The sequence below is a fragment of the Artemia sp. Qi Xiang Cuo genome, chromosome 19 (assembly GCF_049724085.1).
Source record: "Artemia sp. Qi Xiang Cuo chromosome 19, ASM4972408v1, whole genome shotgun sequence".
NCBI lineage: Eukaryota > Metazoa > Arthropoda > Branchiopoda > Anostraca > Artemiidae > Artemia > Artemia sp. Qi Xiang Cuo.
In genome coordinates this window covers 22,503,452-22,530,901 of record NC_142812.1, presented here as the reverse complement: position 1 = coordinate 22,530,901, position 27,450 = coordinate 22,503,452, and the positions used below count along the sequence as shown (strand labels likewise).

At 34.6% G+C, this 27,450-nt stretch overlaps 1 pseudogene across 1 annotated transcript in view; it reads right to left on the bottom strand.

The window, feature by feature from the left end:
* LOC148940615 (vesicle-fusing ATPase 1-like) overlaps positions 1-27,097 on the bottom strand; it is a 38,651-nt pseudogene extending 11,554 nt beyond the window's left edge. The window contains exons 1-6 of the transcript XR_016143349.1: positions 27,012-27,097; positions 15,302-15,439; positions 13,623-13,825; positions 9,952-10,188; positions 6,908-7,018; positions 3,136-3,306 (exon numbers count right to left, since the gene is read on the bottom strand). The product of XR_016143349.1 is annotated as a vesicle-fusing ATPase 1-like (transcript). The remainder of the gene's footprint in view (positions 1-3,135; positions 3,307-6,907; positions 7,019-9,951; positions 10,189-13,622; positions 13,826-15,301; positions 15,440-27,011) is intronic.
* Positions 27,098-27,450: the final 353 nt, after the last annotated feature.

The following is a 27,450-nucleotide window of genomic DNA, read 5'->3' as shown; positions in this document are numbered from 1 at the left end:
GAGGGGGCAGATGCCTAAAAGAGAGCACTTCAACTCCCAAATGGTCTAATTCTCCATGAGCCTTCAGATAAATATAGAAAGGTGTATGGAAAGAGGAGGTAGAATTAATCTCTTATTTCCGTTCATTTAGACTGAGCCCTAATAAGAGTACTGTGGATTGAAACCTCCCTTCTTATTGCAGAAAAATGTTTCATACATTTTTCTTAAAGCTTAAATTAACTGATTTGCTTCATGTCTCATAAAATTACAAACTGGATGTGTAAGTGCGCCTCAACTATTGTATAGAAGGGGCGGTTGGTTATTCTACAGGCACGGGGGCGGGGGATGCTTCAAAATGTGAATTTTAATGCCCATAAGTCCTAACTCTCACTGAGGCATTAGATAAACATAGAATGTGTGTGGCACTGAAGGGGGCCTGGAAACTGATATTTGATCCCTCTTGATTCCCGTGAGTATTGTTGGTCTACGCCTTAATTATAGGAGCTAAAGGAGCAGGGGAGGGGGGTAAAGTGCTCTCCCTCCATCGCTACAGTCTTTTCTATAAAGTATAAAATATATTCACAAGCGTACCAGCAGAAAGGTGGAAAAGGCGAGGAGAGACATCATGAGCATCACAAAGAATCTACTATAAATCAAATTTATTTATTTGAAAGTAGAAAACAAAACACACAATTCTCTTCAGAAAATATTGAGATTATATCTGAAACACAGTATCGGGCATGCCCCCCCCCTTCTTTCTAGCCCTAAAGGCATTTATTCTATCCATGAAATTATGTGCCTGATTTTCTTTTTAGGGGGGAGGGAATACCTTCAAAAAGTCTTGGAATCCAAATGAAAATCAGACCATCATATTAAGCATATCGGAGAAACCTAATACAGAGGTTTCAAGCTCCCATCTGTAAAAAATTGGTCTTTTTTATATTTTTCCAAAATAAATATAACCGGCTCTTTATTAAGGAACAATTAAACAAATTTTGCAGATAGGAGCTTGAAACCTCTAATGCGGAGTTTTCTGATACGCTGAATATGATGGTGGGATTTTCACTAAGACACCGCTACTTTTTTGGGGCGTTTCCCCCCTAATTCGAAAAACAGGCAAATTTTCTCAGGCTATATTTCATGGACGGAAGAAGTGCCTGTAGGGCTAGCTTGGGGAGGGGGCATATGTTCAATTTTGTGTTTCACGTACAATTGCAACGTCTTCTGAAGAGACTGGTGTGTTTTTTTGTTTCTATCAAATAAGTAAATTTGACTTATAGTAGGTTTAAATCCGACGTTCTTTTTGGGACACCCTGTACTAGTTATTCAGGATGGATCATGGTTCGAGTTAAGTCATCAATAACATTAAACTACTAAACAGAACGAAAATTAAAAATCACTTGTTATAAACCATTGCATGACTCAAGATGTGGCAGGACCCCTTTTTGTGAAATAAGTACTAACCGTGTTTTGACTTCAGACATCTTTATTCAATACTAGCCTCCGTTCTCTAACACCATTTACAGACATATACTTAATATGTTTTGTTTTAGGTCAATGATAATGCGGTCTGAAATATTTTTAATAATTAGCATGTAATCATTGCAGGCCATTCCCCAAATAATCCTTAAATGATCATGAGTCAAAAGAGAGGGGTGTTCTTTATAGTGGGATGTTCAAAATTGGGCAGAAATTGGAAGAGCAATGGTCAAGGACCCTACTCTAAGCCCTCCAATTGACCATTTTGAAAACTCTTGCGTGACTCTGACTTCAAAAAGGTTTGACATCTTCGCCATATTAATCAAAGGGTACGAGTCTGTTGATCAGATGAGTTAGAGCTGAAGCGTACGTATTGTTGATTAAAGGAGGTTGAACACAGAATGTCCGACTCTCTAAAATGGGAAAGCTGGTCACAGATAACTAATTTACGTACCGCTCCGAAATTTTTTATTTTTGATTCCTGAATTAAGTTTTGGCTTCTGGAACCGGCGAGAGTAAATCAGAATTAACTATCAAAGGTAATAAATACGTTAAACATAACTACTTAAAACCATGATCAGGTTGTATTACTTAATCACAACACTGTAGTAACTATTCCATAACAAAGCTCCCGAAACTAATTATCGCCCAAACTTTAACAGTGTAAATAGCACAATGTAAAAAGCTAACTAACGAAATATACGTTATTTTTCTGTTTTGAAACCGTAGAACCGTTTGATTTTGTCCTTTATCGAGACATATTTTCGCATTGTTTCTCGTTTTAAGTTCCTCGAGCAATGTGTTCATAAGCATGTAACTATGCCTCTAGATTGGTTCAAACGGTTTTATGAAATAATTGATTATGTCTATGAGCTCTCAGCTCTGAAACAATCATACAGTGTAATACAAAAGGCTGTTGAAGCTAGCCTAGCATGTCAATCTTTCTCATTATAAAGTATGTAGACTCCAATAAAGTTGTGTCGTATTTGGTATGTAGTTTTAATAATCGTATCCTGCTATGTTTCATGGTTGGGGGTTGAGTTGACAATTTCTTGGGCAAGAGGAATTTTGCGCTTGGGGGTGTACCCTTTTTAGTTGATAGTATATTTCTTTTCTTCGGGGTGGGGGGGGGGATGGGTTCGGAAGAGGAAACTTCAATGTCAAGATTGGGAGACTATTTTTTCATCCCTTATTAGTTGATAATCTATTATTTTCTGATAGTTAATTAATTTCTCAGACTTCTATATTTGTCCGCCTTTTCTTTTTCATCCTTTTCGTTCAACAGGTTTTGCTACTGGTTTGACTAACAAATAGGAGAGTTGGTTTGAGATAAGTTGATGATGCAGCTCTCATTATTTCAAGGAATTCTAGCTCTGTGGATGATCAAAATTAGCAGGATTGACTGGATGTGGAACATTCTTTTGAACATGCAAGCTAAGGGTAACCAAAAAACTCCCACAAGAACTCAACATTTCAATCACAGAAGTCTATGCCATAAAATTTGCACTTCAAACATTAAAACGGCCCCCTTCCCCGTCAAACAAGTAGTAATATTCTACAGTTCAAAATTAGCTTTAGTCACTTTAAACGTCAATAGGATTTTCTCAATATAAGGTAGCCTGCACTTTAATTTAAACCTTTCAATAAAGCAAGCTTTATGAGACCAAAAAAACTTACTGGTTTAATATCGTTCTCCAGAGCATTTATAAGATCCTCCTGTGTTAAGCAGAGTCCTTCGAGATTACCTCGCGATTCAAGTTTTTCTCTTTCTACCGCGCGTGACGTAGCGGCCTTAACCAAACCCTCAAGCTCAGCTCCAGTGAAGTTGATTGTACGTTCGGCAATTTCCTAGAACGAATTAAAATAGCAAATTAAAAAAAAGACTTTTTATATGGGCAACATGTCATATTCGATACAATCTGTACAGCGCGGGACGAAGTAGACTTCGGATGTCAAGCCAAGATGTAAAAAATTTGAGACCCACTACTGACAAAATCCGAATTACTGCATTAGGGCTCCGAATTAATGCTTTTCATTAGAAATTGAATTCTTTTTTTTCTAATTTTTAAAATATATATGGTTTCTAAGTTTCCACCATACAATTAAACTTCATTTTCACTATCTATGGTGCTTTAATTAGTTTTTTGTATTTTTTATGTAATAATTGATTTCTTATATTTGATTTGAAAGATTTTAAACTTTAGTAATAAAACTTATGAACATTACAGCGCTTTGGGCAAATTCGTCGACAAGAGTAAGAAATTATTGTTTATCCATTATATTTGAATACTTAAAACCCCAGAAATTGATAAATTAAAAGCGTAAATAAAGTAATAAATAAATTGAATTGAAAAAAACATATAAAATGAAAAAATAAATAAAACAAATTAAAAAAGTCAAAACATTAGGTGGAACCTTAAAAAAAACATTAGAAAAACGTACAACATAAATGTGAGTACACAATTTTGTAGAAGTTTTTAGCATCTGTCAGACAGCATATATTATTCATTGGATAAAACCTTTTTTTCATCCCACCTCCCCTCTTAGCGGTGAGAAAAAGAAAAAAAAGAAGAAAAAAAAAACAAATCAAAACCCCTATGAAAATAAAACCAAACTTATTTGAACTTTAGACCTCGCCTACACCCAGCTTAGTTCTTAAACAAAAAAGTATTTTTTGGGAATAATTTCTGCACTGGCTAAGCATGACAACACAAAAAGGCGTAAGGAAGAAAAACAACAACAAAAAACGAGCAGAATCACATGCAGCAAAAAAGAGAGTACAGTGCAAGCGCCTACTTTTTCTATAGAACACCAAAAAGCCATAGCATTTCTTATGTATCATGAACAGTCATGCCTATAAACCCCCCAAAAAAGACTTTTAAGCAGAAAATGTTTTCCCATATCCTTTACAGTGCAGCTCAGATGATCAACCTCTATTTCATTAAAGATAAATATGTCGTAATACAGAGGGGAAATAAAATAAGCAATAGAGAGACATGGATGCTATTGAAAAAACTTGCCTCAAGAACAACATATTTAAGAGGGGTGAAGGAATTATTCATTTAATGACTAAGCCCGTACACAAAGTCTTAAAGAGCACGTTAAATAGAGGCAATTTTAACTGTATAAGATTCCTAAAATGACACATTTACTCAGCAAACAAAACATTTGTTTACATTAATGTATTAATAAGCAAAAAAAAAAACATGTTCCAGGGTTACCCATTAGCAGGGGCGTCCCGAGGGGGGGGGGCGCCGCCCCTCCAACATTTTTGGTATTCGGTAAAAATTTAACCGAAGGCAAAATTTTGGCAGAAATTTTGCAAAATTGCCCAAAATTTAGCAAAATTCTTGATTTCTGCAGAAAATTCGGCATAAATCAGCTAGCGATTCGGTAAAATTCACGAAGATCGCCCCTCCTATGAAATGAGTCTCGGGACGCCCCTGCCCATTAGATAAAAAAAACTAAAATTTAAATGTCATTCGTTTCGATAAAAAAAAAATTCACATATGGCATGTTTACTTACCAATGATAAAATAATTTACCAGGATTTAGGGAAAATACAACAAAATACATTTTATTTTGCTCTAAAGGATAAAAAAAACATTATATATCCATCCAAGCAAAGTTTTCAACTTAGTAATTCTGTTATTAAACAAAACTTGGCATTGCAAAATAAAATTCAAATTAAGAGCTTTTCTTACTAAGAAGCAATGATGTATTATATCTAATCCCCATTTGGTTTACATAAACAGTATTAGATTTGAGATCGAATGATATCAGGAGATTAAACATCTAATTGACATTTTTTTTTTACTTGTTTATCAAGTCAAAACTAATTTATCCTTGCAAAAATAGCAAAACCATGACAAAATCTTCTATCATTGTGACACCTACAACCTCCAGAATGCTAGACAGGCATCTGGCTCATGGAATATGACTCAGCTATGAAAAAGTCCCATCGGTCACACCATGGATACTAGGCAGGTGCCCATGTGATTTCTTCAAAGCAATTTGTGAACCATATGACTCGCAAAAAATTGTCCTAAATCTTATGGTCTAATATAAGTAGCCATCAAAACATATCCTCTAGAAATCTCAAGATGTTTACAAACTGACCAAGTTACGCTTTATTTTAGCACAAGTCGACTGTTTTTTATTTATTTATTTTATTTGTTTTTTACTGTTTTTTATTATGCAGAATACAATTCTGCATTTTCGTTTTCAGAAGTCTTTTATGCTACATTCTTGAGGCACAATACTAGATGAGGTTTTTTTTCAATAATGTATTTGTATCAGCATAATGAAAATACCCAACGATCATCAAAACTGCAAATACCCTTCACCCCGACTTTACGATAGGATTTTGCTCCGAATGTAACTTGTACAAGGTCATGGAACCTGTTATTAGGTGTAATTTTTTTTTTTTTATTTAATAATAAACCCCATTGAACTTGAACTTGAAAATCTTGGAAAGTAGTTGAATCAGGAGAATAGAACTTTCATGAATGAATTTAGAGCCTAAATTACGCCCCAGAAAGGTGTTTCCAAGCTCCTATCTTTCTTCTATCCCTATTTTTAAGGCTTAGGAAAATGCACAGAAGACAGGTCTTAAATTTGAAAATAAGGGAATTTTTTCTCAATTTTGGTTCAAGTCTACTTATCTATGATTTTTTTTTCTTTTTTGAAAAACAAATTGCTATGAATCGAGCAGGATTTAAAACCATATTAGGAGTTTTTTTTTTTATTTAAGGTACATTTTTCGTAATTCTTTAAAACCTCATAAATTAAGATATAGCAAAGTTATGAGACACAAAAACTTTCCTGGGGCTTCATTTGTGCAGTAAATCTATGTTCATAAAATTAACATTTATACAAAAATTTTTTAAATAGTTTCGTCGATGTTCAGTGTCCTTTGAAAGAAGCAGGTAGTGATATATATTTCAAAACGCCTTCCAGGGACATAATTTAGGCTCTGAACCCATCCCTGAAAGTTTTATCTGTTCAGCTCAACTACTTTCCAAAAGGATGATAACCTCATCAAGAACCAGAGAATATTTTAGAGGGTGGAGAGGGGGCACTTGCCCCGGGTGCAAATATTTTATGGCCGTAAAATTTCAAATAAATAATCTAACGGTTATAGTCATTTTGTAATTTTTGTTATTCTATTTGTTTTAAAGTAAAGTAAAGTCACAGTTAATAAAGGAAAATAAGTGATAAATTAATAATTTATTAATAAATCAAACTGAAAAAATAAAATAAAAAATAATAAATAAAACTACTAAATTAACAATTAATAATATTTCTATAGTTAAAAAATTGTTATTCTTGAGGTAATTTGTTATTCTTCCTATGTTGACCATGTAATATGCTAAGGACGTGAGTGTGAAGAGGGCAAAGAAACAAAGAAAAAAAAAGGAATCTCAAAATGTTTTCAAGACAAACTTACTTTAACTTTTACATCTGGAGCAAGTCTTTGGTTTTTTTCCATTTTGGCAGTGCGAATCTTCAAAATTTCCACTCGGCCATCTTCATCCGGAAGAGGGATTTCCATTACGATCTAAACAAAGCGATTAAAGCACAGTAAAAAAAAAAAAAAAATTATTGATAAACTAAGAGATAAAACCAGGCCTAAATGAGAAGGAGTTCTGTAATATTTTCGAAGGGCGAAGACCTGAGCGAGTAGAGAGGGCGGGGGCAAAACAAATTTACTAGGAACTGTACTAAATTTACTAGAACATATAAAGGATTCTTTGCACCTTTTATTGTTTCTGCCCTCTAAAATTTTGTTCATTCAGCGAAAGCAGCTCATTAGGTTCGGCAAAGTGTAAAGCAAAAGTAAAAAAAGGAGATAAATGAGACAGAAGTAGTACTTTTATTTATGTTCTTATAATTGACATTGCTATTTTATTGGGTAATGATAGATGGTGATAACTAGCTTTTTCTCACGGATGCAATTGCATCTAATTTCTTAATTCTCCATTTAATCTGCTTTTAATTGAATTCTCGTCATAAGGTCGAAAGACACATTTCCATTTGAACATATACAATGTGATTAAAACAAAGAATACAAATTTGATAATTTATAACGAAGCAAATCCAGATCTCAATCAAAAGGTTTTGTCTGCATATATTTTCAAAACATAATCCCAAACCTTAGTCCGGAAGTGAAAATAAGACTTCCCATAAAAGTTTAAAGTATACCAGAGTGGTGAATGTGGTATAGCGACCACACCAAAGAAGTAAAGTTAGGTTATTCCTAATGAAATATACCAAAATAGGATGAGAATATAACACTTTAGTCACAAAATTATGGAAAATACAACAGAGAATTATGGAAATTAGGCAGCCCAGAATGCATTATGTTAAACACCGAACTACCTCTATATATTCAATATTTAATTAAAATATATCTGCAGTATTTTATCTCGCTCAGGCTAAGATGATTATATCCGAGTGAACACAAAAAAAACAGTTTCATTACAGATCAAGAACAAAAAGTTTGGTCGCAATAACACCTAAGTACCTGTAAAGCAAATAAACATACCTTTTTTCCACCTTTTCTCTTCAACTACTTAATAGTTTTCAATGGGTGTTAGGTTTCAGAGGTAATGGAAGCATGTGTTTTTAAAGATATACTAATTTGGACTATAAGTTTAGCCATTTATTTGGGTATTTGTTTTGACTTCAAGTTTAGCCATATATTTGGAATCAGCAGAAAAAGCCAGTTGTTTTGATGCATCAATTGTTATAAAAGTTCCGTTTTTTTAGTTTCGGTTATCAATTGGCCAAGCTGCTGCTTACATACAGTTTGTTACCACGAACTGTTTGATTCAAACGATTCTTTTTTTTTGAGAATTTTTTTTTAGAAAGACTTCAGAGGACTACACCAGGGAATTTTTTTTTGTTGGAGGTCGTTAAATCCGTCTGTCGAAGCAGCATTCGACTTCTGTTAAAACATAACTTTAGTATAGGAGACAAGCACCGACTATCTGTGGCATCAAAATTCTTCATCCTGATGAAGCAAGTATCACCATGGCTTGTGAGTGGCTAAGTTTAGTCACAAACATATTGTGAGTAGCTTAAATTTAGTAACACAACTTTAGTCACTCAAGACCACTTACGGGAGTCACTCGTCCTGTCATGTGACTGAATTTAAAACCCGACATTTATCTTGTCTTTTCCGATACGTAATGAAGCCACAAAGGAATCATACATTTGGAATTTTTTTTAGTTTAGAATTTTTTTATTTTGAAAATCGGTTGCATTACTAATTAGATTAATTATACGAAAATATATAACCAATTGTGTAAAACCACTACAAATGGAGTTCAGAAGAGACAAGGGGGGAAGGTTCCTCCTCTGAGAAAAAACCTAAATGAACAAGAAATATCTGTGGAAATTGATTTTTGCCATTTTAATTATTTAGCTTGCTTCAAAATTTTAACATTGTATAAGTTCCAAATATTTCAAAGAATTGTACTCAGCAATGGTGTTTTTAATACCTAAACACACCTTTAATGAAAAATGAATAGGAAAACAAAAAGTAAGATGAAAGTGGACAATTTTGTCAATTAATGACAGAATTGAATGACATTATATTTCGGTTGCCAGGAGATACGGAATTCAAAAGGGAACCTCAATTTCCACAAAGAACCTGCCTTCACTAGACAATTAATATTAAAACGTTTACAAAATAATATAGTTTCTGTTTTACCATCCCATGGAATCTTGAATTAAGAATAGAAAGAACTGAAGATGTTTGGAAACAGCAATGACGTATACATGTTATATTTAGGTAGCAACACATGATTCATTTTTGCGTATGAGGAAGGGGACTAAGAAAAAAAAGTATAAAAATTGTACCGATATCGTAATCGTGTAAAAATCGAAAAAAGTATAGAAATATCAAAAGTATAGAAATAAACAAGAAATGAAAAACCTTAATATGTCGAGGAAAGAAGCCAAGATTACAGAATAAACAACAGACGATCTGTGTACTAGCCAGGTCATATTCACATCACAAATTTTATGCATGAACAGTAGCAAAACGTCAGTAGGGTAACAAAAGGACATATCTCCATAATTGTAAATTTTCAGAAGAGCAAAAAAAACCTTACAACTTTTTTATTTTTCCTCAGATAACCGTGAAACAAAAACAGATCTATGTGTAAATCAATAAAAATCAATCCGTTCTTGTTTTACAGTAATCTGAGGGGAAATAAAAAAGTGGTGAGGTTATTTTTGCCTTTCTGAAAATGTACAACTATGGAGATACGTCCTTTTGATACCCGTCTGACGAAAAACTAAATTGAAGATGCCAGTCCTTAGAAGCCTGATGATTAAATAATACTTCATGGTAACGAACTGTAAGTAAGGAGCAACCTGGCTCAATAGTACCCGAAACTCTAAAAAACAGAATTTTGATATCAATAGATACATAGAAATTCATAGATACAGAAATTCGTAGGCAAGAGTTGAGCCATTACAAACCTCAAATCGACCTGGCCTCAAAAGAGCCTCGTCAATTATATCCTTTCTGTTTGTCAACCAAATTATAAGGATATTGTCCAATTCCTTAACACCGTCCATCATGGAAAGAAGTTGGCTGACCCCATTATCATGGACCAAGGAATTTCCTTCGAAAGATCCTGATCCTCTTGGCTTCGCAATCGCGTCAATTTCATCAAAAATGATGATGTGTAAGTCTTTTTTACCTTTTTTACCAGCCTAAAAAAAATTACTTTTTAAAAATATACATCATTCACAAAACTTGGAATAATCCATTAAAATTGCAGAGCCTGAGAAATTTCCAAACTTTAAGAAAAAGAGGAGAAGCACACCCTAAAAGGAGTACAATGATAGAATAAAATCGCATCATTATATTCTGAATTTCTAAGAATCCTAATGGAGACGTTCTAAGTTTTTATGTAGAAAAGCACAAAATTTGGCATAAGTTTGATAACAGATACTATTTTGTCTCTTTTCTTGTTCGTTGATCACCCAGAGGTGATCAAACCGAATTAATGGTCGTAGAGTATGGGAGGAGGGCTCACTCAAATGAAAATTTGAAGTTTTAGTGCCCTTTTTAGATGACAAGAGACCAACAAATAAATGTTCAAATAGGGTAAGTCCATTTATCAGACAGGGAAAGAGATACAAAAGTGTGGATATTTCAACCATACATACAGCGATCATCATCAGCAGATATACTAAAGCATTACAATTAAAACTAACATATTTATGCACAACAAAATAATTACTTCCGGTTTCAAAGTATTGTAAATAAAAATACAATTTTATTGGAAACGCCAAAGGCAGTTTGGGTGGGAGCTGCGTACCGTTTATACTGCATAGCATACGATATTAAAAATGAAAAGGCATAAAAAAAAACTTTTCAAATGAAAGCAAAAGAAACAATAAAACCCAAATCAGAAACTATTCTGTATTTAAGGCTCGCTACACCCCCTGTATCTTCCACTCTTTACGCTAAAGTATGACGTTTCCCGATTGCATCAAGAAGAAATTTGAAAGAAGTTTTAACGGAAAGGTTTATTGCTTCACACAAGAAAAACTTGAGTTTAAATCTTTTGAAAAACAATCAAGGAGGGACCTGGCTCAATAGTAACCGAAACTCTAAAAAACGGAGTTTTGATACCAATAGATGCATCAAAAGGATTAGATTTTTATGCTGATTTCAAATATATACGTTTCATCAAGTTTAGTCTTACTCATTAAAAGTTACGCGCCTAAGAATTTTACAACATTTCACAAAATCAAGAAACTAGGTGCAGCTGGTCGGCTGCAGGTACCCTGGGTGTGGTAAACTATAAACACACAGATTCTGAAACATTTGAATAGTTTTTTGATTCTGTGAAATGTTGTAAAATCCTTTTGATGCTAAATAAAATATAAACCTTAGACATAGACATAGTAAAATACTTGTTTCTGTCTTTTTGTGCCACAAAACAATAGCATGCCAAAGACTAAATATTTCAAGATTTTCCATCTATGTGTCATGGCTGAAAACCATAACCGGAGGCTTAAAGTCCCCAATAATGGTTGCTGCAGTTGCTGCAACATAATGATCTCACAGTGTCCCGTGGAGGAACGACTTGACATGTTATAAATAATTTCTGAGACCAAACTGGTTAAGCATCTCAAAGCAAAATGAAGGATAACAAAAAAGGAAGTTATTCGCAGCGAGTGTAAAAAGAAGATAAGCGCGAATATCTTAGCCAAGACCTCCGCTCAGCCGTCCTGAGTGCAAAAATAAAATACAGATGAAATTCCAAGGGGCAATACAAAAAGATAGACCTTATTAAAGTCTTTACACCGTTACTTTTGAAAAAGCTTTAACTCTTTTGGTTTTAAGTCTTGTCTGTTCATATTGTCCCTTGGACCTTTATCTACAGACTTCTAAATAAGGTCCCTTGGACCTTATTTTTCTTATTACATTGAAAACACCTGAGCGAAGGTCTCAGCCAAAATATTTGTATCTTTTTTCACAGGCTTTAAATAGCCATGGTTTTCTTGGTTATACTTCGTTTTCTCCTTTATTTTGACGCGTTATTAACGTTAATTTAGGACAATGAAACATCAAACATTAGCCCAGATGGTAGAGCGCTCGTTTAGCATGCAAGTGGTTGAGAGAATGAATCTTCCAAATGATGAAATTTCACCTCAACAGACAAGATATACACAAACAATAAGTGATTTTGCAATGACACGCATAAACAAGGCAATTTTATGAAGTAAAAAAAAAAAAAAAAAAAAAAAAAAAAAAAAAAAAAAAAAAAAAAAGATAGAACCTAGAGCAAAAGCGAGTTAAACAACGAAAATTTGTCCACAACTAAAAAAACATTACACTTTTGCAATGAAAGAAACGAGGGGGGCTTACTTTCTGCCACCTGGTTTACATATCTGAACCTCACCTGTGTCACACACTTCTGCCAAGTCTGACACAATTCTCTACATGTTTGTACATAGTTTCCGTCACGCTTGGCACACGGACGTTTGGCGCGCACAATCTGGTGCACATGATTTCTAATAGTGGGCAGTCCCTTGGACAGAAAAAACACAAAAAAAATTCCATTTTTTCCTAAGGTAAGAAAGTGGAATCGTAATCCAATCATGCATACGTCCCAGTCTAGCTTATAATAAGACACATGTAAACAAGTATACAGCCACAATCCTCAGGGGGGGTGCAATCAAATAGAATCTCTGACAATAATCTAACTGAAGACAATATCTAAGTGGAAATAATATGGAAATAATAATCTAAGGTTTGGTTTTTTATATTTTTATGAGTTTTATTCTGCACTGAAGACGGTCAAGCGGAGGTCTTGACCGAAATATTTGCATAATTTTTCAATTTTTTTCACTTGCTGTTAATTATCCTCGTTTTCTTCCTTTCTTCGCGAATTTAATTTTTATTCCCTTGTTTTGTTGTGTTCTGTGATATTGATATAGACTTCATTTTTAAGCTCCTTTGTACTTTAATCTTACTGCATTGTAGATTAAACATATCAAATATCAAATTTTCTTTGAAATCGTCTACTTTTTTAATGAGTCACCAGACACTACACTGTAATGGGCAATAACAGTTTTTAATTTTTTTTTCTTCCCTAAAATATTGGTGATGTTGAGTCGCCAAAAAATCCAACTCTTTTAAGTCTTGTATTCACTTTATATTCACCTTAATAGCAAGCAAAACTAATCAAGCTAGACATGAGAAATTTTAAGCAGCATAACTGGCCTAAAATTCAATCCTTGAAGATTTCTTAATATTCATTGCATGAGAATACTAAACTAGTAAAACCTACGCATTTTCAAATCATCTACGCATTCGTAAACTCAAAAACATTGGGGCGTGTAAGAACTGAGTCGTAACCCATAAACAATAAACTTAATGGTTGAGTAAAATTCCTACATATTCATGAAGTTTTATATAACAAAGTTACGTTGTAGAATTTTGTATATGAAGTTGCATATATACCTTCAAAAATAGCCTACCTAGTGAGAGGGCTTTCAGATTAAATGGATATCCCCTCTCTGATCTTTTTATTGTATCAGCCAGTGGATATCCGAGTCAGTAGACGTGGCTCCAATCTTTCCTTAGAAGGGGAATGTTAAAAAGAACTTACATCTGAAAAGTTACTTACTGTTCTCTTTCCTTCCCTTATTGCATCTGTGAAAAGTTTTCGAATATTGGCTTCAGATTCACCAATATATTTGTTGAAAATCTGGGGTCCATTTACAATTTTAGCAGGACGATCACTCAGCCTTTCCGAAATCTTCCGAGCCATCAAAGTTTTGCCCGTGCCAGGGGGCCCAAAAAGAAGAATGCCTTTCACTTGCTTAGCGCCTATAAAAAGGGCAAAATCACTCAGCGTTTCCGCAATCCCCAGAATTCCCCAAATAAAGATTGGGTTCAAAGAAATATTCCGGATACTTAACATTCGCAAACACGCGAACGTCAATACGAAATACTAATCATTAGTTTTCATTACCGTAAATTATCCAAGAGCCCAATTCCCCCATTTTGGAGACCATGGTTTTTCTGTGTAGAAATTCAGGGAAGCCAAAGGTAAAATTATCAGGTCCATCTAGCTTTTGGCGACACTTGGCATTTTTTCAAGCTTTGTAATCGTTTTTTTGCCAGGAACAGAGATTAAACACTTATTACTAGATTAATGTTACCAACTACACAAATTAAATTCATTTTCTTATTATTACACTGAAAAAAATGCGAAGTGTTGCCAAACGCCAGATGGCTTTGAGGTTAAATTTGTCGACACTAGCGCCAGCTACCACTCTTGTGAGTTACCAATACTCTTTGATCTAGTCGCATAGACAAACGTAAACATAAAGTCTGCATAACTTATAACTTTTTGCTCATTACCCTGAGAAAGCTTTGACTTTTAAGAGCACAAAATGTATGAAAACACTCCTATATGCCTGAAAGATGAATTGGGTACAGTCTTAGCTAGATTACTGGTAATATTATACCAATTTCCGAAATTATTTGCACTACTAGAATCTGATAATAAAACCAAAACAAAGAATATATACTTACTTCAACTGTTAAAACATTTTTGGCCGCCCAATAATATTGAACAAGCCCCTGTTTGAGAGAGCCAATGGGAGGAAGATTTTCAAATTTAATTAACGACAATATCTGGCAGAGTTTCAAAATATCTAAAAAAAATCTGTAAATAATTGTTAAAAGTTTCTTTCAAATGTACAAATATGCTAAAAATGTTGTCCTATTTGCAGTTTGTACAAGGCTTTTGTGCCAAATATTGATCCAAGTTTATAGTCCATACTCTGCATAGAACAGGGAGTACTCATGCTGCATGCCCAATAGAACAAATAATTGCAAAGCACTTCAGGTCTTCAATTATATAATGTAATTGAAAGTTACTCAAGAACTTTTCTGATACAGGACTAGCACTGATTTACAGAATTTAAGAGAGGATAAACGGGTGTGAGTTAAATAAAACAGTGGAAAAAACAATAAATAAAACTCAAATAAAGTTCACATCAATTAATATGTGACTTTTTTTTGTCTCTGTCTTTATATGTTGTGTTTCCTTTAATTTAACTTTTTCTCCTGTTGATAAAGGCTCCAAGACATGAAGTCAAAATATTTGGATTTTTATTATTTAAGGTTATTTCCACTACATTTGTTACTTGTAATTCTGTTAAGTTACTACCAATAACGCTCTAGTTCTGGAAATAATGTATTTAATTATAAAATAGAGAGTAAACATAAAAAACACCTAAATGATACATCTAAATACATTGAGTACATCTGGAATGCATCACAAAACGAACTTACCCATCTGTTCTAAAATGCGCTTCTGGCTGGGTGTATTTTTCATAATCTCTTTTGACTGAAACACACGTCTGAAAATTTCATCAAATTGCTTGTCCAAACCCCCAATTCCAAGCTGAACAGGTAAAGAAGGCTCTTCATCTGAAAAGGAGAGGGTCAACTGAGGATACTAAACTAAGAGAAACTAAGACACAAAAAACTAAGAGATAAAAAAAGGCCATTTGCTTATATCAAGCAATTATTAGTTTTTGAAGACACTTGTTGTTCTGAACAAATTTAATACAAGTTGGGGAATCAAAACTTGGTACTTGTTTACAATCAGATAAACCTGCAAGAAGTGAAGTTTCGTTAATGCTAATGAAATAAAACAAAATAGGATGAAAATAGAATAGTTTATGAACAAATTTGGGCTATATATTTGCACATTATGGGGGGGGGGGGGGTAAGAAAGAGCATATAGTAAATACACGACCTAACCAAACCTAGGTACCTTTTATTCCCCCCCCCCTAAACCCCAAAACCTATCTGATCTGCAATACAATTATTGTGTGTTATTGGATTCTACACAAGTACCCAAAACTCTCTTTGAATCAGATTATACTGATGATTTGAGCATCCTTGATGAAGAAAAATGAGTGAATTTTTAGAGGTTTTGAGAGTTCAGGGTGCAAGGATAGGCTTGGATAGGTTCCCAAAATTTGTTCAGTGTTTCCTTATTTTCCTTGAAAGAAAATTGAGTTTCCCAACATGTAACCAAAAATCAATACAACAAAAACTAACAATCTATTATATTTTTTTGTCTTATGTTCATGGTTATGAACGTTGATTTTTGGGGAGATTTCTTTTGAGGAGATTAGAGAGGAAACCTGAAAAAATTGGAAATAGTGGAGGATCTGTCTGGAACAGCAGCGCAAGGCAGGAAGCATAACTCAGGCTTTACTTGAATTGGTGATTCACTAGCTAAGCTTGCCATTTCAGGCAAATACATTTTAGTAGTTGGTACCCATAAGGTTTTTCAAGCAACTGCAATTTGATTCAAAAGATTTTCAGTTCAATTACATGTGTATTTCAATTAAAAGTGTCAAAAAAAAGTATTTATTTATAAACACCTAAACACCTTCTTCATGTGATTTTGCTATAATATACGTTCCATAATCTATAAAGACCAGCATATTAGTTTGAAAATACGTACATCCTGTTCAAAGTTGTACAACTTCATAATATGAGGGTTGGATTGCAACAGTTGGCAGTCTGGTTATTGTCTAATATTTAGAGTAATATTTAGCATCTACAATGAGATTAAATTAACAAAAAACAAACAATTGCTAAGTTTGTCTTCTTTATATAGGATTCGACAAAATGGACAATAAGCCAAAAAGCTACTGCAAAAAATGAATAAAAATAGCTTGGAGTGGAAGAAGAATATGTAAAATTACAGAAAATTACATTTTTTTTTTTGTTTTTTTTTTTTAAATGTGTCAGGAAAGGACCTAAAAACACACACTATTCAAAGTATTTTACAAGTCAAGGGAAAATGAGGTTGTTTTTCTTCGGAGTATATATGATCCCCTTCAAAAATATTAACTGTTAGCTTTTATGTAGCCCCTCCCCCTCCTCTAAAAAAAAGAAATATTTGATTTTTAACATGGGTTAAAACTGAACAGCAAAAACAAAAGGCTTAATAGTAAAACCAAGGATTGGATTTTGATAGAACGGCAAAAAAGAATGCAGCTATTATTGCTTGAACACAAAACCTAACATCCAGACGTAAGAGGAGCCTATTATTACCATTCCATTATGTGTGTTGTTGAACACACCAAAAATGAGTTAAGGAATCTAAATTATTTGATGTGTTTTGCTGTGTTGCCGCTTATACCGCATTTTGCAGTATAATACTGCAATCTCAAAAGAAATGCTGCACATTTTTCTGATCATACTGCAATTAAACTGCAAAATGACTTTGATCAGTATATTTATATCGCGAAATGACTCTTATCACTGAATTTATACTAAGTAATGTCACCATACAGGAAAAGAGACAAATATTTGCTCTCTGTTTCTAATGATATATGGCTGGATAGGCTACTGCAGAACTTGCAAGAATTCTAACTAGTAATTAATGTGCTTCCAAGAGCAAATATTTTACATATCAGTCAGGTGCCTGAATGAAAATGATTTTCAACCATTAATATGATAAAGGTGTACAGACACTGCAAAGCAGAGGGAATACTTTACTAGAATTGAGTAATTAAATAGTCCCTGGCTATCATGTCTTGCTTCTTTTGGGCATTACTTTTCCACTTTTACAGCTCAATAGACTGAATAGTATACAGTAAAACAAGTTCTTGTAAACATGTGTGAAATTCAGAATGCAGAACAATGGTAAAGAAATAAAAATGCTATTTCATTTAGAACTTAATACTGTATTCAAATGTAAGCTAGCACTCATTCCTGTAGAACATGTATTCCAAAATTTTGAAAATTATCTATTGTTTAGCTTCTACCTGATTTCTTATTGCATATTATTCATTCAAATCAAATGTGAATGCAAAGTTGCAGAGGTGCAGTCCAGAGGAAGCGGGTTATAAACCACTTATTCCTACTTCTAGCCTAGGCTGTTTCATGGTTCCATTGGGCAGCCCATCTGCAACCTCTATTTTCAGGGGTTAATGAAAATACATGGGTTGCTTCATTTTCTCAGACTCTGCCACTTGTTCATCACTTTTTCCAAAAACGAAAAGGAGACCACTATTCCAGCAACTTGTCTCATTTCTTGCTGAACATGATATACCTTATTCAGCTACTGACAACTTGCTGAAGTTTGTGAAAAGTATGCCATGGCTGGATTTGCTGAGCCAATCTAGTCTGATCTCTTGCATTTTATTTCATGAAAAGCTTTTTGTCAACCTAAAAACTAGCCTTTTCTCAGTGGACATTGACTAGACAATAGATAAGATAAGATAAGATTTATTGCTGAAAAATGGCTATCACAAGCCCAAAAGGGCCGAATTCGCACTTTAGCGTCAAATACAGCGAAAAAAGAACAACAAAAACAAACAATCAAACAACAACAGAAAATTATAAAAGGGTCAATGTCAAATACGTAAAAACGTTAAAAACAAAAACAAAGTACAAAATAAACTGATAAAAATATAAGGCCAATGCCAAGTCAGCAAAAATGCCCCCCCCCCCCCAAAAAAAACAAAAAAAACTCGTAAAATTAACAAGGGGATAAAGTAGAATTAAAACAAAAACATAAGTTATTTGGTGACTAACAAACATAAATATAAAACCTCCAAATTTGCATAATGGGCATTAAAATTAATAACTATGAGGTAAAGAGTGAGTGAGCGGGGGGGGGAGGCAGCGGAGATTCAGTGGTTGAAAATGTCAACTATGTAAGGGATAAAAGTTCTTCTATATCTTTCAGTACAAACTCTTAATGGGGCGAGAAGGGGGATTTTTTTTACACAGAAAGCGGGAGGCGGGGTCGAAGGGGTGAATATTGACCGGGGAAAAGGGGAGTTGTTTGAGGGTTATGGAGAGCAATGTTAGCAAAACGCAAGGTAATTTTTGCTCTCCTTTCCTTAAGGGTGACAAGGTTAGCTCTCCTAAGAAGGTAAATATAAGGTACTTTACCCTCATTGAAGATAATTCTTAGGCACCTTTTTTGTACTGCTTCTATCCTGTCCGACAATTCAATGGAAATGCCAGGATGCCAAACAGGACAGGCGTACTCAAGGGTTGGGTGTACAAATGACAGGAAAATCCTTAAACAGTGCGATTTAGGGCATTTAAATTTGTTAAGGAGTTTAAGGAGGGAAAATGCGGCATTTGCACGTTTTAAGATGTTATTAATATGACAATCCCATTTTAAGTTGCTAGAGATGGTAACGCCCTGTAATTTCATAGTGTTAACAGACATTTCAGGGGGATTAGACAGGAGAAAGAAGGATGAGTTTTAAGGAAATTAATAGTAAGAACAGTTGACTTTAAAGGGTTGACTTTCATATCATCAGTAAGAGCTTCGGCTGATATTGATTCTAAGATGTACATTGGGTTGCTTTTGGAATATTTGGAACATGTCCCTAAGACAGTTAGATCATCAACGAATTTCCATCTATCCAGGAAATAAACCCAAAGGTTGTTTATCATTGTAAGAAATAAAATTGGACCTAAGAGGGTTCCTTGGGGCACACCATTATAAATTGGGAGGAGATCAGAATATACATTAAGGTATTTCACGACTTGCGTTCTGTTAGAGAGAAAAGACGCAATTATTCTAATTAAATAAGGGTCAGCTTGAAAGTCATTAGATAGCTTTTCTAATAGTATATTGTGGTTGATTAAATCAAAAGCTTTTTGCAAGTCAACAGCAATAACATTGAGCCAGGTATTGGGTTTTTTGAGTGTGTTGCATATTGTGTCCATAAGGTGAACAAGATAATGGGTCGTAGATGTAGAGCGTAGGTTTCCGAATTGTCTTTGGTCAACATTTGGGATTATTTTTACTGTCAACCACTCAGCTAAAAAGCTTTCATATAACTTCGAAAAAACTGGAGTAAGAGTAATGGGACGGACTCCATTAAAATCTTGATTATTACCTTTCTTTTTTATGGGAGTAATAAAACCTAATTTCCAACAATTTGTAAATTTACCAGTAAAGGTAATTTCATTAAAAAGTAAGGACAAAGGCTCTAAAAGATTGTTGGCAAAGGCTTTAATTAGTACAATCGGAATGTTTAATGGACATGTACTACACTTTTTAATGTTCTTAATTTTTGCCTCCACATCCGAGGGCGAAATAGCGGGAAAATTGAGAGAGCACAAATCATAAGGAGTGTCAAAAGAAAGGGGAGGGAGATTCTGAACTATGGAAGAAAGAAACCTGTTCAGATCATTGGCTGTAACCGAAGGGTCTTCTTGGAAATGGAAGTCTATATTATTATGTGTTTTCCCACAAATTTTCTTTATTCTATTATACCATTGTTTTGGCTTTGTAGAAAATAAATCCTGGACTTTGCATTTGTAATATGAGGAAGCAGATTTACGTATTTTTTATATGTTTATGCAGTGAGTTCGCTTTGGATGTTTTACCACTCTTTAGTAGATTCATTTTAATTCTAATTAGTTTTTTCAATTGGCTATTAATGTATGGTTTGTCATTAGAACATGTTTTTACTTTTTTCACAGGGAAGGACTTTATGTATTTTGTGTTAATCAGATTTTGGAATTCGGAGACTTTAAAATTAATGTCATTTTTTCCTTTGAGAGCCAGCCAGTTTTCATTGGTAATCCAAGATCCAAATGTGTAAAGGCCATCATTGGAAATTGGGCGATAAGAGAATTCAGTAACAGAAAAAGTATGATTAAAGCTATTGAGAGGCTTCGTTAATAAACAAAAATGGTAACTTCCTCCTAACGGGGGCAAGGGGACAGGAGGGGTATAGAAAGCCTGCATATTGGTGCACATCAAATCAAGGGTTGAATTTCCTTTTGTTGTTGGTATTTTTACTATTTGTTTTAAGTTTAGGGAACTACAAAGGGGATTTAACTTTAGATCATTAGCATCACCTACTAAGAAAATACCGGCGTTCGGGAATTTGCATAGGACAAAGTCGGCACTACTATGCAGTTGTTGGTAGAATCGCTGTCTTTGTGCAGCGTTTTGATTTGGGGAATAATAGAAGCAGCAAAACACAATCAAATTAAAGGGGCGTGGTAAAACTTTGGGTCTTACACTTACCCAAACGATATCATCGTAATCTGAAAGGTTGGGAGTATGAATTAATTCAGGAAAGAGATAATTATTTACAAATAATAGTATTTCACCTCCCTTTTTACCTAGGGGGTGATCATGGGGACGAAATTTTATGAATTGGGAGTAGTTATTCATTTTCAATAAATCGGGGTTCTGTGCTTGGACCTCAGTTATAAAAATTACATCAATTTTGTGTATTTGACAAAGGCCCTGTAACTCGATCAATTTGTCAAAATTTCGGCTTTCGGCGTTCGTAACAAACAACTTTGGGAAGTAAAACGGTTACTAAAGAGGGCAGTTTTTTGTTTGTTACTTTTAGGAGGCAGTGGGGGGTAGAAGGACCGTGGATCTGGGAGAGGAGAAGCAACTTTTTTGGGATGAAGGCTTGGACTCATTTGAGAAGCAGGATTAAAAGGCAGGGATGGACCAGGCTTGAGAGAAAAGGATGACAGCAGACAAATTATGGGGATATAATTAAGTAGGGATTTGTGGGGACATAAGTTAGAACTAAAACACTGGTTTACACTAGAGTCACGTAATTCGATGTCACGTAATTCTTTATATGGGGGTTGGGGGGGGGGGGCAAGATGATGCTGAGGGAGGTAAGTACGGTGGGGGGTGTCTGAGAGGGGAGGGGTTGGGTTTGTTTCGGCAAATAATGGGTGGAGTCCAGAACTGGTCGGTAACTTCTTGGACGCACGGAGAAGAACGGAGTCAAAAGGAAGTGGATTTTTGGGAGGAAAATGAGTGAGGGGGGTTGGGGTTGGGGATGGTCCGAATTGAGTAAAGTGATGGTGGGGGTTGGACTGACTGGGCAGGCGTAAGTACATGGGGCGGAGGATTATTTTGAGGGATGGATTCCTGAGGTATACTGCGCTGTATTGGGTATGCAGGGGGATAAGACTGAAAGTCGAATGGAACACGAACTAGGGGAGGGGGGGGGGTCGTGAATACTTTCGGCGTCGCCCTAAAAAACGTTGGGTTACCTTGTTACCTTGAATGGTAACAGCTGGGACTGCCCAAGTTTGTGCACTTGTTTTTTGTTTGCAGCTCGATTTATTTCATAAAAAGGAAGGGGGGACATAAATATGCAGGCTATAACATCCAAAACAACGCCCACTTGATGCTAACTTACATAAAGGAACGTGGTGAAAATTACACTTTGTTTTAGTACACTTGCCAGTGAGGTAAAAACGACATAAGTGCACTAACGAGCACTTCTTTTGGTCGCACCTGTTATATAAAAATTGAGAACAAACTCTTGGATTAGCTTCATTTTGTTTTTTGAAGTTAAAGTTACGGGTAATATATCCATGATTATAGGGGACCTTTGGACCTAATTTACAATTTCCTTGCTTAAAAAACTTGCAATTTCTTATAACACTATTATCAGGAATGCTTTTTTCCTGCAGCTTGCTTGGACCACGATCATTTCCAAAATGAAATTTGTCACCTAATTTGCAAATACCTGCTAAAATTATATTAGCACATTTGCAATTATTTGCAGAGAAGTCCTTATTATTAGTCAGAATCACTTCAGTACTTTCAAAGCAAATTCGGGCATCTCTGATTGAGTTCTCAAGGTCAGGATTATAATTAGGTTGAACAGAGGGGACACTGGGGTTAGGTACAGTTTCTAAACTCGGGTTAATGTCACTCGTAGTGGCTAAAGCGGATAAACTTAATCCTCTGCTTCCTTCATTATTATTCATTGAACTTGGGGACAATGCTAAAGTTGATGAACTTAATCCTCCGCTTCCTTCATTAATATTCATTGAGCTTGGGGACAATGCACTGTTTTGATGATGAAAATCTAAGGTGTTATTTACCTTGTTTGTGATGGAATAATTTGTAAGTTGACTTCTTGAATCATTTTCATAAATTGACAAAAAATCTCTAATTAGCATTAACACATCCGTTAGCTTTTCTTTTAAAGTCAAAATTTTTGTAAAATCTGCATGTGATGAGGGGGATGTCGTGACGCTGTCCGTTTGAACATATTTATCCATGCTGCCAACAACTGCAGCCAAACAACTGTGTCTGTGTCAGTTTGTAATGTCATAATGGATTTACTGTTAGATTTACTTGCTCTGTTAGAGTTTCATCATGGATCAGTATTGGTTATTTTCAGTCAATTAGTTGAAGGGACAGACTAGGTTAAGAAAACAGGCGTTCCCATATACAAATAGATTGGAAATTGCACCATCAATGGGAATAAATCACTTAGTCAAGAGGTTTGTTGAAAAAAAAGACCCTGGGCTACAGTTGTGCAATTTAGCTGTAATTAGTATGCCCTGGTTGCCAGTCATAATTGTAAAAAAAAATTTAAGAGTCTGGAAGATTTATGCAGAAAAATTTTTGCAATCACTTTTAACAGAGTGCAAAATGATACATATAGAAATAAATATATCTGAGTCTTCACTCAGGTGGAACAATCCATATTCCTTGCTTTAGCTCCCTCCTGTTGGCCTTCATTTGAAAACTCTACAAGGCGTATTCTCAAGTTGTGGGACAATCATACATTGTATTGAGACTCTTTTGTTATGAAAGGTCCCTCATATGTTCCTAGTTGTCAGTATTTCTTTTAGTGAAGAAGATATACCTCTGGCATAGGGAATAAGGCAAAGATGGACCACAAATGGCAGTTCATATCAAGTATAACTTTATCTGAAGGTTTGAATCTTGAAAATTTTGACAGCTTTAACATAGTGGTGTATTGGTGCCATATCCTTACACTAAAATCTGCCACTGGAGGAGCAATGTTTCCAAATGTTTCAAAATTGATACAATACTTCTTTCATTGCCAATATCAAATGTAATTGCTGAGCACCATTTTTGTTTTTTAGAGGTAGTCAAAATTGACATGCAAAATCATCTTAGCTTAATAAAACATCAGCAAAATCATCTTAGTTTATTATACATTATGTCTCACATAAAAGCTGAAAGAGTTACTTTTGGTATAAAAAATGGCCTTAAGGTCACCACAAACCCAGTAAGTGCACATGAAGCTAGATGCAATCTCTTCAGGCCTAGTTCTCATGTCTCCAAATACTTTCAACATTTGATTTTGATCAGTCATTTTAACTAGAGTTTGTCCTGGTGATGGAGTCAAGCTTCAGTAAAAGAAGGGGGATGGGTCAAGAAACAAATTTTTAAACACTTATGTAGACAAGGGTTTAATTATCTTTTTTGCTTTGGGGCAAGGGAAAGAGTAAAAATATGCTGACAAATCAAAAACCAAACTATGCTAAGGATTTTTTTTAAGCAAGTAAATAATATGCTTGCTATATAATATTCCTTAAAATCTTAATTAACTTTTTATTTCTTAAAGTTATAAAAGTGAAAACATTTAAAAGAATTTTCTTCAGTAAGGTACAAATAATATTCTGGCTTTTAGAAAACATAGGGTTTAGAACCCTGATCAATTGCTCACAAAACAGCAGTACCCAAAGTCAGTCACCTTGTCAAGACATGCTGAATGAAACTATTGCATTGGTCAACCATCTTTTTCCGGCATTCTTGAAAATCCATTCATCTTGCTGGCCACGGTAAGTATAAAATGGAAATGGCTCTAATTCTAACTTCTAAGCAAATAGAATGTCAATCAACAAAGTTGATTGACTCCTCTCCAAATTCCTGGAGCCCTTTCATGAATGAGTTGTGCATAGCATGGATGTTACACATTCCAATATTTGCCAGCTCTTCAGGAGATTTTTCTTCTTCTTCAATGCATTCATTTGCAGCCAGGGGAGTAGCTCTAGAATTTTTATCAGTAAATTTGCAGGTGGCACTATAATTTAGCTAGGATGAAAATGAAAACATCATTTGTTACTTTTTTTATGCTCTTACATAATTCAATAATGGCTTCTGTTACAAATTGTATATTGAGCCATTAAAGGGGCCCCAAAGGTATTTTATATGAATTATGAAAGAGCATAGTTACCATGAAATTTTCATATTAGCTAAATTATAGTGCCACCAGCAAATTTACCTTTTTATTGGGGGGGGGGGGGGCAAGAGGGTTCCATACCTGGATAGTCAAGGGGTATGGGCTATCCAGAGCTGCCAGATATCACTGTAAAGTATCTTAGTGCACCTATTTCATAGTGTTTCCTAATAAGGAGTGGGAATAGTAAACCAATATCCATTTTTGATCAGCCTAACCATAATATCCCATGCTTAGGAAACTTTCCACCTTGAGATGTTTTTTGTAAATATTGAGCAGTTCATAGCCTATTATTGACCAAGAAATTAAGAGTAAGGTTAATATTAATAGACTATTCAGGTAGCTAAGAAATGAGCATACCTCTTTAGTTAGAATTGCATCCTGAATCAAAGTTTAACATGCATGCAGAAATGAAGGTATGTGGGTAAATTTTTACGAAATCATTTCATTGACTTACAAATAAAGTGAATATACCACTCCATGCCTTTTTTTATGCTCTTTACAAATATAATAATCATTTTTGTTGGGAATGAATTTAGCCCCCACCCCCATATATACCAATTCAGGGTATATATTTGCAAATTAGGGGGGTGGGGGAAAGTTTAATCTTACCTCTCATTTACATAAAAAATAAAATTTACCCCCACCCCCCTAATGTGCAAATATATACCCTGAATTGGTATATAGCCTATAGGGGTGGGGGTAAAATCCATTTTCAACAGAAATCATTATTATATTTGGAAAGATCATAAGAAAAGGCATTGAGTGGTATGTTCACTTTATTTGTAAGTCAATAATATGATTTGGTAAAAATTTACCGGTATGTGTGTAGAACCTGGTAGGTACATGATAAAAGACAGCTTCAAAATTCAAACATGCTATTGATAAACATGTTTCCAAAGGGGTTCTCATGGGTTACCTACATATGACAATATAGGAAAAATTTTCTTTATATCTGAGCAATAGAAAATTGTCATTTGCTCTTATATAGAATGCAGTATAAAGTCAAACAGAAGACAATATCTTGCTTTCTCCTATTATGTAGAATGATAAAAAGTCATACAGATGACTTTATGCCTCATTCTTTTATAGAGCAAACATAAATAAACTCATACAAATGACTTTTTATACCTCATGCTATTATAGAGCCAGCAAAAATAAAGCCATACAAATGACTTTTTATATATCTCACTATTATTGAGAAAACATGAATAAAGTCATACAGATGACTTTTTATATCTTACACTATTATAGAGCAAACATGAATAAAGTAATGCAGATAACATTTTATACCTTGTACTATTATATAGTACAAGGCCTATGCTATAAAAAGCCATCTGTATGACTTTTTGTTGTTTTCTCTATGTACTAGCAGGAGGTATAAAAAGTCATCTGCATGACTTTATTCATAATGCTTTATAGCAGAATGATGTATTAAAAAGTCATCTGTATGACTTAATTTAGGCTACTCTATAAATGAAATCATGTAGGCCTATGCTATGAAAAGTCATCTGTATGACTTTTTGTTGTTTTCTCTATGCACTAGCAGGAGGTATAAAAAGTCATCTGTATGACTTTATTCATGATGCTTTATAGTAGAATGATATAGTAAAAAGTCATCTGTATGACTTTATTTAGGCTAGCCTACTCTATAAATGAAATCATGTAGGTCTATGCTATAAAAAGCCATCTGTATGACTACTTGTTGTTTTCTCTATGCTATATACAGGGAGGAGGAGTGGAGATAGGTACTTCAAAGTACCTTCCTGGGACATAGGCTACCTTAGCATGTAGACCCATACCTGAAAGTTTCATTTTCCTAACTCAACCCCTTTCCAAGATAGTCAAAAGTAACTAAAGTAGAATTTTACCTTATTTTTAGCTAACCTACCTGAAGAGACTGCTAATGTAAACCTTACCCGAAATTAAGTGAGCATATTCTACCACTGGATGCCATTTTGGTAAAATTCTAGTTTAGCTAAATCTTGCTATTTAGAAGCACCTACCTAGGAGTGGAGTGGTCCTTCTCCCTTGAATTTCAACCTGAGTCTGCCTTTTGGACTTGTTGCTGTTTTTGACTTGTGCTCGTTTGACTGTCCGAGCACAAGTCAAACTTTGACTTGTCTTCTTCTTCTTCAATTTAACAGCAGGCGGGCTTTTCAGCAAAACTATTTAGCCCTTTTCCTTTTTCTTCACTCTGTGGGCTACAGAGCTACTGGCTTGATTGCCTCATATTTATTAGATATATTCAGATATCTTTCAGCAGATCTTTCGACTCTAGGAGTTCAAATATCAGTTGATAGATGTCGATTTCTATGCTCTGTGTGCAGGTATAGTTGGCTAGGCTCTTGGCTGATAGTGGGATTTTGTGGTGTTTGAAGTATTTTAACAGTTTACAAAGCAAGGTATGTTGTGCAGACGTCAGCATATTACATTCAAATAGGC